Here is a 14,780-nt window from a genome sequence, read left to right as displayed (position 1 = left end):
AGTGAAAAGTGAAAGTGAAGTCGCTGAGTCGTGTCCGACTCTTAGCGACCCCATGGACTGCAGCCCACCAGGCTCCTCCGTCCCTGGGATTTTCTAGGCAAGAGTACTGGAGTGGGTTGCCATTTCCTCCTCCAATGCATGAAAGTGAAAAGTGAAAGTGAAGTCGCTGAGTCGTGTCCGACTCTTAGCGACCCCATGGACTGCAGCCCACCAGGCTCCTCCGTCCCTGGGATTTTCTAGGCAAGAGTACTGGAGTGGGGTGCCATTGCCTTCTCCACCTTTTGATATGAGTACTGTGGATTTCCTTGCCTTCTGCTCTGACGAGGTTCTATGTGCATTTTGAACTTTTTTATTTCTCCAGAGCCACGACTTTTCTTCAGTGGGAAATCGCCATTATTTTCAAAGTTAGGGCTGGTGTGCATTGCCACTGAGTTTGTTTGTAGATTTCGTCAGTGAACAAGGCTAGGAAATTCTTATTTTTAAGAAAAACTAAGTCATTCATTCATGCTGATATTTCCAATCCAAGTTTAGGATTACATAGATTTTACTTCTGTGATAACATTTTGTCTGTTTCCTCTTATAACAAAAATATTAGTTCCCAGCAATGGTAACATGATTATTCACTTCAACCTATATTACATATAGTAGTTTCAGAATAATAATATGAATATTATTAACAATATGAGTACTAAGATAAGATCCGGCAAGTGTTTGGGTGATGCCCGTGGTTTATTTGGTATAAAACCCAGTGCCTGTCCTCATGTCAGCCCTCATAGTGCCCCATACTGTGTGTGCCAGGCACCACAGAGGTCAGTCTTCCCACGCCCAAGGTAGGTACTCAGATCCCCATTTTATTGATGAATGAGGAAACTGACATACAGATTGTTAGTAAGGCAAAGGATGTGGGTTTGTGTGTGTGTGTGTGTGTGTTTTTTAATAAAGATCAGCCAGATACAGAGTAGGCAACATTTGTCAAGTGAATACATGTTACATAATTTTATCAGGGTTGCAAAAAGCTGTCACTTCATTAGTACCTTTCTTCATTCAGGGACTATAGCAGTTACTTTGCACTGGACCCTGGGAATGCAGGAGTCCTGGCCTCAGGGAACTCACAGTCTGCTAGGGAGACAGGCGTTAAGCCAAGCACTGGCCAGTGTGGATCGGTGTGTGGTGGGGCTACCAGGCCTTTGCCTGCTCTAGGGGCTCAGGGACTTTGCTGAGGAAGTGTCATTGCAACAGACTTGAGCACAAGCAGGCACCGGCTACACCCAGATGGCAGGCCGGTGTTTCCACAGGAGGGAGAGCCTGGCGCAGGAGAGAAATCCAGGCAGGGCAGCAGGAGCAGAGCCAGAGGGATGCAGATGAGGCTCAGAGGAGCAGGGCCCAGGCTGGGCAGGGAAGGACTCCTTGGCCACAGGATTTTAATCCCAAGAGCAAGGGAAAACCAGTGAGGGTTTCTGAGCTTTGTGACTCAAGAAAAATACTTTATTCCTTAACCTGGTGATGAGGACATGGCTGTTTTCATAGTATCCTGTTTAATTTTTTAATGTCTGCGATGTTTTTTTTAACGAGGTATAATTTTGTGAAAATCACTCTCAGTACTGGGTGGGGAGAGCAGGTCTGAGAACAACAAGAGTGGAATTGGGAAGACTGCTGGAAGCAACAGGTGGTGGTGACATGGCCCAGGATAGCTACAGTGAGGACGAAAAAGAGGACAGATGCCAGGGAGGAGAATAAGCGGGGAGAGAACTTCCGGGAGGTTACCAGGTTGGGGCAGGCAAGGGCGGCAAAGAGGAATCAAGACTCCTTGTGTAGCATGAGTAAAAAAGTCACGTGCCCCAAAGACAGAAATATTGATCAATGGAATAAAATAGAAAGCCCAGAGATAAATCCACGCACATATGGACACCTTATCTTTGACAAAGGAGGCAAGAATATACAATGGATTAAAGACAATCTCTTTAACAAGTGGTGCTGGGAAATCTGGTCAACCACTTGTAAAAGAATGAAACTAGACCACTTTCTAACGCCATACACAAAAATAAACTCAAAATGGATTAAAGATCTCAACGTAAGACCAGAAACTATAAAACTCCTAGAGGAGAACATAGGCAAAACACTCTCTGACATACATCACAGCAGGATCCTCTATGACCCACCTCCCAGAATATTGGAAATAAAAGCAAAAATAAACAAATGGGACCTAATTAACCTTAAAAGCTTCTGCACATCAAAGGAAACTATTAGCAAGGTGAAAAGACAGCCTTCAGAATGGGAGAAAATAATAGCAAATGAAGCAACCGACAAACAGCTAATCTCAAAAATATACAAGCAACTCCTACAGCTCAACTCCAGAAAAATAAACGACCCAATCAAAAAATGGGCCAAAGAACTAAATAGACATTTCTCCAAAGAAGACATACAGATGGCTAACAAACACATGAAAAGATGCTCAACATCACTCATTATCAGAGAAATGCAAATCAAAACCACTATGAGGTACCATTTCACACCAGTCAGAATGGCTGCGATCCAAAAGTCTACAAATAATAAATGCTGGAGAGGGTGTGGAGAAAAGGGAACCCTCTTACACTGTTGGTGGGAATGCAAACTAGTACAGCCACTATGCAGAACAGTGTGGAGATTCCTTAAAAAACTGGAAATAGAACTGCCTTATGATCCAGCAATCCCACTGCTGGGCATACACACTGAGGAAACCAGAAGGGAAAGAGACACGTGTACCCCAATGTTCATCGCAGCACTGTTTATAATAGCCAGGACATGGAAGCAACCTAGATGTCCATCAGCAGATGAATGGATAAGAAAGCTGTGGTACATATACACAATGGAGTATTACTCAGCCATTAAAAAGAATACATTTGAATCAGTTCTAATGAGGTGGATGAAACTGGAGCCTATTATACAGAGTGAAGTAAGCCAGAAGGAAAAACATAAATACAGTATACTGACGCATATATATGGAATTTAGAAAGATGGTAACAATAACCCGGTGTACGAGACAGCAAAAGAGACACTGATGTATAGAACAGTCTTATGGACTCTGTGGGAGAGGGAGAGGGTGGGAAGATTTGGGAGAGTGGCATTGAAACATGTAAAATATCATGTAGGAAACGAGTTGCCAGTCCAGGTTCGATGCACGATGCTGGATGCTTGGGGCTGGTGCACTGGGACGGCCCAGAGGGATGGTATGGGGAGGGAGGAGGGAGGAGGGTTCGGGATGGGGAACACATGTATGCCTGTGGCGGATTCATTTTGATATTTGGCAAAACTAATACAATTATGTAAAGTTTAAAAATAAAATTAGAAAAAAAAAAAAAAAAGTCCGTGCCCAGCATGTAAAAAGTTCTATTTTCATTCTAAAGACAGAGCAGGTAGGATGGAAAGGTGCTTACTAATGGGGTCTTTGGGACAGAGGAGCTGGTTTTAAATTCACCAGAGTGACTTAAGGCAGGTCAGTCAGCCGCCCTGAGCCTCCATTCCTTTCCTTAAAGGTTGTCAGTAGTTGTGAGGGTTACATGGGGGTGCACACACAAAGCGTTCCCACGGCACTGTGCTGGGCACCCATGAAACAACCAGTCAGGGGAAGGGCTCTGTTTGGCTGTTCCTGGAAATCCAGACTTTTTTTTTTTTAGCTGCGCTGTGCAGCATCTGGGATCTTAGTTCCCCAAGAAGCAATTAAACCCCTGCCCCTTGCAGTAGGAGCAGAGTCCTAACCACTAGACTGCCAGGGAAGTCCTAAAGAAATTTAACATCCAGGTTGGTGGCAGGATCTTTGCTGGATCCTAGGTCACCTGCTTCAGCCATTGGTTCTCAGATGGGGGTGTCACGAGAACCCCCTGGAGTACTTGACAAAAGGCAGAATCCTGGGCCTTGCCTCCAGAGATTCTGATTTGGAAGTTGGAGCCCAGGAAAGTGCATCTTCAGTAAGTTCAGTGTCAGAGCGATGCAGATACTGGCGGTTCCTGGACCATACCTGCAGGAATTCTGCTGTGAGCCCTACTGCTTTCATAAAGCACACAGATACTCCCCAGCTTCTCCGAGCTGGTGATCCAAAGGGATCTGACATTTTCTTCCTCTGTTAGTTAACACTGACAGGAATACCAGGCAGACTGGCTGTAGCAAAAAAGGAATGTTTTGGCTTGTGCAACTGACGTGACCAGGGTGGCTGTGAGCACACCTGGATGTAGGGCCTCACGTGAGATCAGGATGTGGCCTCCATTTTTCCATCAGATCCCTCTGATGTCCTTCTCTGTGTTGGCCTAGTCCCAGGCAGGCCTTCTCTACATGCCGGTCCAGGCATACCCACTCTTGCAAATAACCATCTCCGCAGGGGACTTCTCAGTGACAAGTGCCAGCCAGAGCCCGCTATGGAGGCCCAGTGACCTGGATAGTTCAGTTTCTCAAGCCACCTGGATTGAAATTGAGGTGGCAGACATGACCTGAAGGAGGGGGACAGTGCTGAGCAGGGACTCACTAGATGGCCACCACCCTACTCTGACCAGAAATACACCCCAGCACGAGATATCTCACAGGTAGGGAGCTCCCCATTGACTGAGATAGTCCAGCTGTAACCAGAGAGTAAGCACTTTGTGAAATGCTGCCCCAAGATTTCTTTCCTCTAGATCTCAGCTTTTACAATCTCCACCTTTCCCTTTTTCTCAACCGACCCAGCTTAAACCACTTCCCCCAAGAGGCCTGTCCGCCATCACCCTGTGGCCCTGCTTTCCTCTGTGTGACTGTAGCCACAGCTCCCTGAGACAGAATGGGTTTGCGTCTTGTATGGCTAGGTGACCTAGGACAAGTGACTTCACCTGTCAGAGCCTTGTTTTTTCTCACGGATTACTGGCAGTTTCCCAGGTCCTCTCTTCAGCAACCATAGACTTTCCAGCTGGGCACAAAGTGCCCTGAGTAAGGACTGCAGTTCCCAAGTTCCCTTGCAGCTGGGTGTCCTGGGACAAAGGTCTCCCCATGAGTTGCCAGCAGTGCCATGAAGCCGCTCTGACGAGATGGCTGGCACACAGCCATCTAGTGTCCCTTTCCTGTTTATCCTCCATCCTGCTGCCGTCTTTGACATGAGGAAGGTGGAGCAGCGAGCCGCGAGGTGCTTTGTGGAAAGGAGGCGCCTCCAGCCTTTGGTGCAAGAAATAACTTCTGGCTTGTTTACGGCACTGTTACTTCGGACTTTCTCTGACAGCAGAAGCTAATCCTGAGACATCAGAGCTCCTGCCTCGTGGGGTTGCTGTAGGGGTTAAAGGAGGAGTTGTGCCCACACAGAGTCTGACACATTCCAGTGAGGTGTTTACAGTTGCCTCCTGCACCGAGGGTGCACACCGAAGTAGAGACCTTCCCTCTCTCCCTCAGCTCCTGGCCTGGGTTCCTTGGATGCAAATGAGAGAAAGCAGCTCAGGCAGACTAAAGCAGGCAGGGAGCTTATTGGGAGACAGTGAAGCACCCACTGGAAGGAAGGGAAGACTGGAGTGCACAGGCACCCACAACCCAGAGCTTCTCCACCGCAGACCCCGCCCTCTCTGTGAGCCATCTCTCTCTCCCCCATTGGCGCCACGGGGGTCATGTGCTCCCCTCTTGGCTAGATGAAAGGGACACTTGGAGCAGTTCCATCAGTCTGGACCCAACAGGTGAGTTAGTTCCCTCAACAGTAATGAACGCTGAGCAGCATCCAAAACCCAGCAAGTATCCAGGTATGGACAAGGGCTGGATGTTCTTGGCAATAAGTAACAGAACTCTTCACCCAAAGAGTAGTGAAATGTGTCATCTGTCAAAAGTGGAATGATGCACGTGGCTGTGGGCTGAGTAGATCGGGCGACTCAGCAGCAGCATCAGGGGCCTGGTGCATTCCACCCCCTCGCTCTGCTCTCAGAGTGCCCTACAGACCTTAGGTCTAGATCTGGACCAGAGGGAGGAGAGAGGCAGCAGGTTCCTCCGGCGATGCTCCTGGAAGAAGCAGGCTTCCCCCTCAGGGCTTGCTGGTGAGAGCATTGCATCAAATGCCCTTTCCTGAAACATACTGGCCAGGAAGGACAGCATCACCCAGATCGGTCTAGATGAATCTCCTGGGTGGAGGGAAGTTAGGAAGTCAGTCTGCCTCTAGACAAACGTGGGACCCATCCATCTGGTTAAACCTCCTCCAGCTGGCCAGGAGGGCTGAACCACGTGGTCCAGAGTGGTTTCCAGGAGTAACCAGCGTGTGGGACAAGACGATGCCGTGTAGATCTTTTAGTTTCAGGTCCTGCTCACCAAAGTGAGAGTCAGAAAATATTTCCAGGGTCTTCTGTCCTCTTCTTCCTAGTGTTAAAAGTCTCTCCCACTTCAACAGACAGGGAAGATTCTACAGAACTGGAGAACCTGACCCCCGAACGTTGGCCCTCACCGCTCCTGGCACAGGTGGAGAAGGAGGCCACTGAGAATCCTGTGTTTACAGCACGATTTGTGCTGCAGCTCTGCCTTTTCCCAGCTGGGTGGCCCTGTAACTTACAGTCTTCCCTGAGGAACGGGGACAAGGTGTTTAGCACATCTTTGCCTGCATACAATTCAGTTCAGTCGCTGAATTATGTCCGACTCTTTGTGATCCCATGAATGTGGAACTTCCTACATTCCAGGTTCCATGCTCAGCCAGGGATGCTCTGGCATGGGCCCTGCCAGCCCCTAGCTTTCTCTGCTTCCTTTCGTAAGCACCCATTCTTCCTTGAGGGGTTCTGTGCCTCTCCTCCGCTTCCCTTCCTCTACTCTCTTCAGCCCACTCCTATCAGCATCGACACCATTTACTCCTCCATCTTCCTTCACACACTGTCCTCTTGGTTCCCAGGACCCCACACGCCCTGGGTTTTTCCTTTACCTCCCAGTTACTCTATCTGCCTTGTGGCTTCTTCCTCACCTGATCCATCTCTAGCTCAGTCCTGGACCTCTCTGTCTAGACTCAGGACGGGGAGATCTCAGCCTTGTCCATGGTTTTGAACACCAGCTGTATGTTGATGACCCCCTAAAAGAAAAACTCCACGTTTTTCTCTCAATACTTTGAACAGATGTGTGGGGTTTGCACACCAAGCAGTTCTGACACTAACAGCCTGGAGTTAGCACAGACCCCACAGGTTAAGGGCCCAGCCCCACAGGCCTTACCCTCTCTCCCTCCACCCTTCAAGACAACCATCACAAGTCCAGGCTGTCCCCTGTATTTCTGACTGACCAGCTATAAATCAGAGGTTCCTATGAGCCCCTCCTCATTTGATAATTTGCTAGAATGACATAGGACTCAGGAAAATGGTTTAGTCTATATTAGGGTTTACCGCAAATGGATACAAGTCAGGAGCAGGCAGATGGAAGAGATGCGTAACCAAGGCATTGGAGGATGGAACACACAGCTTCCACACCCTCTCCAGGCACTCCATCCTCCCAGGACCTCCACAGGTTCACCAAGCTGGAAACTCCAAACCCCTTCAGTTAGGATTTTTAATGGAAGCTTCATCAGGTAGCCTAAATTGGCTAAATCATTGGTCACTGATGATTAACGGTCTCTAGCCTGTCTCCCCTTCCCAGGGGAGATGGACTAAAAGTTCCAACTCTCTTAACCCCTTAGTCGGCTCCCGTTGGCAACAAGCCCCACATCCTTAGGGGCTTTCCAGAGTCACTTCGTTAACAAACTCAGGTGTGGTTTGAAGGGGCTCATTTTAAACAGCAAGAGATGCTCCTTTAACCTTAATTGCTGGAGCATTTCAGGAGCTGGAGACAAAACCAAATGTAAGAAAAGATGCACCTGTTAGAAGAGTTTTAGGTGCCCTGGCCCGGAGCCCAGAGACAAAATCCAAAATACGTAGTTCTTCCATCACAAAATCACCTCTCAGATCTCTGCCAGGTCTCAGACCCAGATCTACTGCCCTCGCGACATGGCCAGTTTGACAGTTCAAACATCAAAAACAACTAGGATGTCCTAGTTCCTTCTCTGTCTCAGGGGTGGCACCGCTGTGCTCAGGGGCTCCAGCCTTTTCCTCACCCTCCACCATCCAGCCCCTCAGTTCCTCATCTGTTCTATCTCCCAAATGGGTCCCGAGCCCCTGCCCTTTTTTCCATCCCTCTTCCCAATATACTAGTCCAAGCCAGCATCTCTCACCTGTACTTTTTGCCTTCCCTGTAATCATCTTCACCCAGCAAGCAGAGTTATCTTTGTAAAATCAAACTGTATCAGTGGATGAAAAGATAAACAGACACTTCCCTGATGGTCCAGTGGCTCAGACTCTGAGCTCCTAATGCAGGGGGCCAGAGTTTGATCCCTAGTTGAGGAATTAGATCCTACATGCCACAACTAAGAGTTTGCACGCTGCAACTAAAGATTCCTCATGCTCTAACTTAAAAGATCTGCATGCTGCAACTAAGACCTGGCACGGCCAAATAAATAAAATTTTTTTAAGTTTATCTTTAAAAAGAAAAGAGATGTGGTCTGTCCATGCAGTGGACTATTTAGGCATAAAAGGAATGAAGTGGTGGCATATGCTACAACGTGGATGAACCTCAAAAACACCCTGAGCGAAGTAAGCCAGACACAGAAGGCCACATGTTGATTCCATTTATATGAAATGTCTAGAATAGGCAAATCCATAGAAACAGAAAGCAGATCAGCGGGTGTTTCTGGGCGGGTGGTAGGCAGTAACTGCTTAGTGGATGCATGATTTCTTTTTGAGATGATGAAACAGTTCTTGAACAGTGGTGAAGGTTGTACAGCATTATGAATATACTAAATGGTACTGATTGTACACTTCCAAATGGCTAAAATGGTAAAATTCATATGCGTGTGTGCTAAGTTGTTTCAGTCGTGTCCAGCTCTTTGTGACCCCATGGACTGTAGCCTGCAAGGCTCCTCTGTCCATGGGATTCTCCAGGCAAGAATATTAGAATGGGTTGCCATGCCCTTCTCCAGGGGATCTTCCTGACCCAGGGATTGAACCCTTGTCTCTTGCGTCTCCTGCATTGGCAGGTGGGTTCTTTACCACTAGTGCCACCTAGGAAGCCCAAAGTTATGTATATTTAACTACAATAAAGGTAAAAAAAAAAAAAAAAAGCTGTGACTCTTCCACTGCTTAGAACTCTCATAGCTTCTTTGTCTCTACTAATGATTTTATATTTCATTAATTCATGAGTAAGCTACACAACAGCTTTTTTTTTTTTTAGTTTTATTTATTTATTTCTTTGGCTGTGTCAGGTCTTAGTTGCAGCATGCGGAATCTTTCATTGTGGCACATGGGCTCTCTAGTTGTGGTTCTTGGGCTCAGTGCTTGTGCCCAAGAGGCTTAGTTCCCCGACCAGGGATCAGACCTGCAAGGCGGATTCTTAACCACTGGACCACCAGGGAGGTCCTTCCCATAGCTTCTTATACTTTGAACTCCAGCCTTCCCATTGGCGTCTGTCCTCTCTGACCTTCCTTCTCACCACTTTCTTTCCCTCCTGCCACGTTTCAGTAATTCTGACCGCCCTTCGGTTTTTCATCGAGCCAGGCTCTTTCCCAAGTCAGGCCCTTTGCACGTACCTCCACTTAGAAACTTGTCCCCTCTCTTTACAGTCAGCTTTCAATATTAACCTAAACATCACAGAGAGGCCTTCCCCAACTATCCAACCTTGCTGGCCTCATCTCTATTCCCACCACTATTCTCTACCATAATCTCCTGGTCATGTCTTTAATAATCCCATAGTTTTAGTCTTTGTGTGTCTCCATCTAGAGTAAGTTCAATGAGAGGAGGTGGAACCTATCTCATTCGCCTCTGTATTCTGTATCTAGCACATAGCTGACACACAGAAATCATTTGCTAAACTAATGAAAGATCACCCAGCTAACAAGGGAAAGGGTGGAGGCAGGATTTAAACCCAAGTCTCTTTGACGCCAACTCCTATGTTCTTCTAACCTTTCACGTGATTCTGAACCATGAAAGTTTGAGCCAAGTACCACAGAAGGGGGTCAGAGATAGCCATGACCTTTTTATAAAAAAATTCTTTGGGGCTGCGCCTGGGTCTTTGTCGCTGCACGGGCTTTCTCCAGTTGTGGCACACAGGGGCTACTCTCTAGCTGCAGTCCACAGGCTTATTATTGGCAGTGGCTTCTCTGTCGTGGAGCACCGGCTCTAGAACGTGCAGGCAGCAGTAGTTGCACACAGGCTTGGTTGCTCCCCAGCATGTGGAATTTTCCTGGATTAGGGATTGAACCAGTGTCCCCTGCGTTGGCAGGTAGATTCTTAACATCTGGACCGCCAGGGAAGTCCAGCCGTGACCTTCTAATGCAGCTACATCATCTTACATGGTACCTGCACCTGTCATACATAGGTCGGTATCCTGTGTGGCTGTCACCACTGTGGATGAGTCATATCTGCTGGAAAAGGAGACTCTTGACCCAGACAGCAGGTATAACTCTGGGAAATCCAAACAGCCCCTACCCGGCCCTGGCAGATTCTCTCTCCTCCTTTCCATTTTTGTACCTTCTCCTTGAGCTTGGCTTTTCCCCTAGGAAGGGAAGTGGTCAGCTGCAGCAGCTGAAACACTGCCTGGAGGAACCAAAACCAAGAGATAGCCTTCTCTCTCCCTACTGGGAAGAACCAGAACTGGCACTGTCCCAGCTCTCCTGGGACAAGCTCTCCTGCACAAGCAGGCTAGACCCAAAGCTTAGAGCTTCCTCAAAATGCTCCATGAAGATCAAAAGGCATGATACCCAGAAAGCTCCTGGGGCAATGACTAACACATACTTGAGCAAGCTGGGCTTACTGCTTGATAATAAATGTGCAGGATGGGGGCGGGGGGCTCCCTTGTGAAAGAGAACCATGTCAGCATCGCCCAAACCAGAGAACACCTCCTTCCTTTAAGGCAGGAGTTTCTGATCTCTTTTGTAACCTGAGTCCTTCTCTCAGGGGAGTTTTTAAATGAGTAAAATAGAACACATCATATTACAAAGAACCCAGTTACCTTGAAATGCATGTATTTTTTCTAATGGTGATAATATATGAAATTCTTTGTTAGCACATTAAACTGTGAGAACTAAGAAGTAGTTTAAAAACTACTGTAATTTTGAAGTAGTGGTGAGTATAACTTTTTTTTGAGATATCTACAAATACTCTATTGTAATGTAGACACGTGTGAATTGACCGCAAAATCATGGGTGCTGCTACTATAACTTTGGTTTGTTACCTACATTCATAACTGAAGGAAGTGCTAAAACTAAGTTAGAGGTTAATGAAAATGAAGATGTAATCGTTTGCAAGATCACTGCAGATGGTGATTGCAGCCATGAAATTAAAAGACGGTTACTTCTTGGAAGGAAAGTTATGACCAACCTAGACAGCATGTTAAAAAGCAGAGACATCACTTTGTCAACAAAGGTCCGTCTAGTCAAGGCTATGATTTTTCCAGTGGTCATGTATGGATGTGAGAGTAGGACTATAAAGAAAGCTGAGCGCTGAAGAATTGATGCTTTTGAACTGTGGTGTTGGGAGAAGACTCTTGAGAGTCCCTTGGACTGCAAGGAGATCCAACCAGTCCATCCTAAAGGAGATCAGTTCTGGATGTTCATTGGAAGGACTGATGTTGAAGATGAAACTCCAATACTTTGACCACCTAATGCGAAGAGCTGACTCATTTGAAAAGACCCTGATGCTGGGAAAGATTGAAGGCAGGAGGAGAAGGGGACGACAGATGAGATGGTTGGATGGCATCACTGACTCAATAGACATGGGTTTGGATGGACTCTGGGAGTTGGTGATGGACAGGGAGGCCTGGCGTGCTGTGGTTCATGGGGTCACAAAGAGTCGGACACGAGCAACTAAACTGAACTGAATCTTTTGCTTATCTGAGTTTATGGACTTCTTAGATTCTTTCTGTGGACTGTAGGTGACTGTACTAAAGACTATTGGCCTCGCCTCCTCAACTACTTAGATAGGAACTCAAAGAGAACAGGGCTGCTCCTTCATCTAATATTATCTAGAAAAGGCCTGCCACACAATCGGTATCCAGTGCCAATCTGTTGAGTCTCATGGATTTTCCTGATAAACAGTCACATTGATTGCAAATACTCGGTTTTCTTTTTTTTCATTTTTTTTTTCGGTTTTCTCTTTTCAGTCTTTGTACCTCATGTTCCCTGTCCTATCGCATTAGCTGGAATCTTCAGTACAATGCTGATTAGAAGCAGCGATGGACAGCCGTACTGTATTATGCTCAGTACTCATGTGTTAATTTATGCTCTGGCGTAATTGGACTTCCCCGGTGACTCAGACGGTGAAGACTCTGCCTGCAATTTGGAAGACCTGGTTCACATAATGGAATGTAAAACACCTGCTACGTGCCAGACTCTCTGCTAAAGATGTTAACACAACTGAGATCTTCTCCTGTCCAGCAAGATGACCAAGTAGTCGAGGGATTCCAGTGAAGATAGCAGTATTGGGAACATTACTAAATCCTCCATACTTGCTGACCAGCTCCCTCAGGATCCTGATTCCTAAAAAAAGTATGGGAATAGGTCCCTGCTGGTGGCCCCAGCCTCCAGGACATAGGTCAGGTTAGCAGCTGCAGGCTTTTCCAGGTGGGTCAACAAGGCAACACGTGAGAACAGTAATAAGTGGAGCCTCCAGCAGGGGTCAGCCAGAGGGTCAAGCCAGGGGCAGCATTTGAGCCTGGTCTTGGTGGGGTCTGTAGAGACCACCAGCTGTCTGCTCTGGCTTAAAACGGTAGTCAGGACTAGTTGTTAAAGCCAACAAAAAGAGGATTGCAGCTTTGAGGTGGGAGGCATCTTAACCTGTTCCCTCACCCTCTTCCCTTCCCCGACCCTCAGGGAGTGAACACGGGGAAGGGGCTGGGAGGTACAGTCCCCACACCCTCTCCACTTGGTCTAGCTGGCCTTAGGGGCGGGAAGGGAGTTTCTAATATAAAGTGGAAGTTTAGAATGGGCCAGACTACACCCCAGGGACCAGGATGGCTCTCCTGTAGTAACAAAATGTAACTGAGAAGTCAGATCAGACTGAGCTGTTTTGAGAAAGCCTGCTCCCCACAGGAGACAGGATTGGGAAGAGCAGACTCAACAGAGGCTAATGGAAAGAGTATCTCTGTGCTAGGCAGCACACTGAATCCTCAGAACCTGTACAGATGCTACCTTACATGGCAAAAGGACGTGATTAAGTCAAAGATCTCGAGAATATCGATTGTTCAGGTGGGCCCAGTATAATCACAAAGGTCCTTTTAAGAGGGAGGGAAAGGGTCATATGTAGAGAAGAGATGTGATGGTGAAAGCAGAGGTCAGGGTGATTAGCCAGCAGTCGAGGAATGCAAAGAAGCTGGAAAAGGCAAGGAATGGATCCCGCCCCAAACCCGGCTCAAGTTTTCAAAAGAAATACAACACAGCCCTGCCAACAGCTTGAACGGCCTGGACCTCTGACCTCTAGTGCTTTGCTGTTTTAAGTGTTATTTTTGTGTTATGTTAAGCCACTAGCTTTTTAACTGTGGTGTTGGAGAAGACTCTTGAGAGTCCTTTGGACTGCAGGGAGATCCAACCAGTCCATCCTAAAGGAGATCAGTCCTGGGTGTTCATTGGAAGGACTGATGCTGAAGCTGAAACTCCAATACTTTGGCCACCTCATGCGAAGAGTTGACTCATTGGAAAAGATCCTGATGCTGGGAGGAATTGGGGGCAAGAGGAGAAGGGGACGACAGAGGATGAGATGACTGGATGGCATCACCGACTCAATGGACATGGGTTTGGGTGAACTCCAGGAGTTGGTAATGGACAGGGAGGCCTGACGTGCTGCGGTTCACGGGGTCGCAAAGAGTCGGACATGGTGAGCGACTGAAGTGAAGTGAAGCCACTAGGTTTGTGGTAACTTGTTACAGTGGCCACAGAAACCTAGTAACAATACAACTCCAGGGAGGTGTGTAGAAGACAGATGCCTTCAGGTCTTGGATGTTTGGGACCAGTGATACTTTGGGGGAAGAGGGAGGCTAACGGAGTAACTGAGACCAGTGTGAACCATCCCAGAAAGAAGGTCTGGACAGAGTCCTGGGGAAGCCTGGGCGAGGGAGGGCCCGCAGAGGAGGAATGGTGCAGCTGAGCCAGGGGGTGAGCACTAGTCACAGAGCAAGGGTGCGCTCAGCCTCCAGGCCGGAAGGCTCCTCCCTCTTGTCAGTACCGTCACCCCCTCTTCACCTCCAGCCTCATCCACTCCCGGTCCAGGGGCTTCTGACAGCTTCGAAGTTGGCCACCGGCTTAGGGCATTCTGCCCACCTTCCACCCCCTGCCTACAGATACTGTGCAGGGGACACTCAGCTCACGCTTAAGTAATCAGGAATTGGGGAGGGGGGATTGGAGGGAGCGAACCGGAGCCAGCCGGGCTTCACCGAGTGTGTGGTGGGGAGAAGGTGGACCCGCGGGCAATACATCCCTGTCGGAGGAAGGAAGTGGCTCCCTCCTCCTGCCCCTCCCCTTAGGGTCTCCGGGGCCAGGATTCTCGTGATTCGCGATTGGCTCCCACGGGCGGGACCTTTGTCCGTCTGCGGGACTGCAGGAGGCCCAGGCCAGACTCGGGCCTGAGGAGCGGGAGGGGGCCAGGTCGGGGGAGACCAGAGACGAGCGGGGAAACTGACAGGCAAGAACGAGGGCAAGGGGGCCGAGAGCCGGGCCGGAGCTCCCCGCCTGCCGCGGACTGAGTTAGAGAGAGGGCGGCAGGAGGGGGCGGGAGGAAGAAGCGGGCGGGGCGGCCCTGCAGACGCCGAGCTCGCAGTTGCTGCGG

The 14,780-nt window shown here is 48.3% G+C and overlaps 1 protein-coding gene across 2 annotated transcripts in view; it reads left to right on the top strand.

The window, feature by feature from the left end:
• The first annotated feature begins 14,187 nt into the window (after positions 1-14,187).
• The window catches only part of HVCN1 (hydrogen voltage-gated channel 1), a 31,936-nt gene continuing 31,343 nt past the window's right edge, over positions 14,188-14,780 (top strand). The window contains exon 1 of one of the 2 annotated variants that reach the window (XM_010841374.1): positions 14,188-14,328. The gene's annotated coding sequence lies outside the window, so the exon portion shown is untranslated. Of the gene's footprint in view, positions 14,329-14,389; positions 14,637-14,780 lie in introns of those variants that run through there. The other variant, XM_010841373.1, reaches the window with a different exon arrangement.

Source organism: Bison bison, unplaced genomic scaffold (assembly GCF_000754665.1).
Source record: "Bison bison bison isolate TAMUID 2011002044 unplaced genomic scaffold, Bison_UMD1.0 scf7180017864160, whole genome shotgun sequence".
NCBI lineage: Eukaryota > Metazoa > Chordata > Mammalia > Artiodactyla > Bovidae > Bison > Bison bison.
Note: the sequence above shows the minus strand (reverse complement) of the source record. Positions and strands in the feature narration are given on the sequence as shown.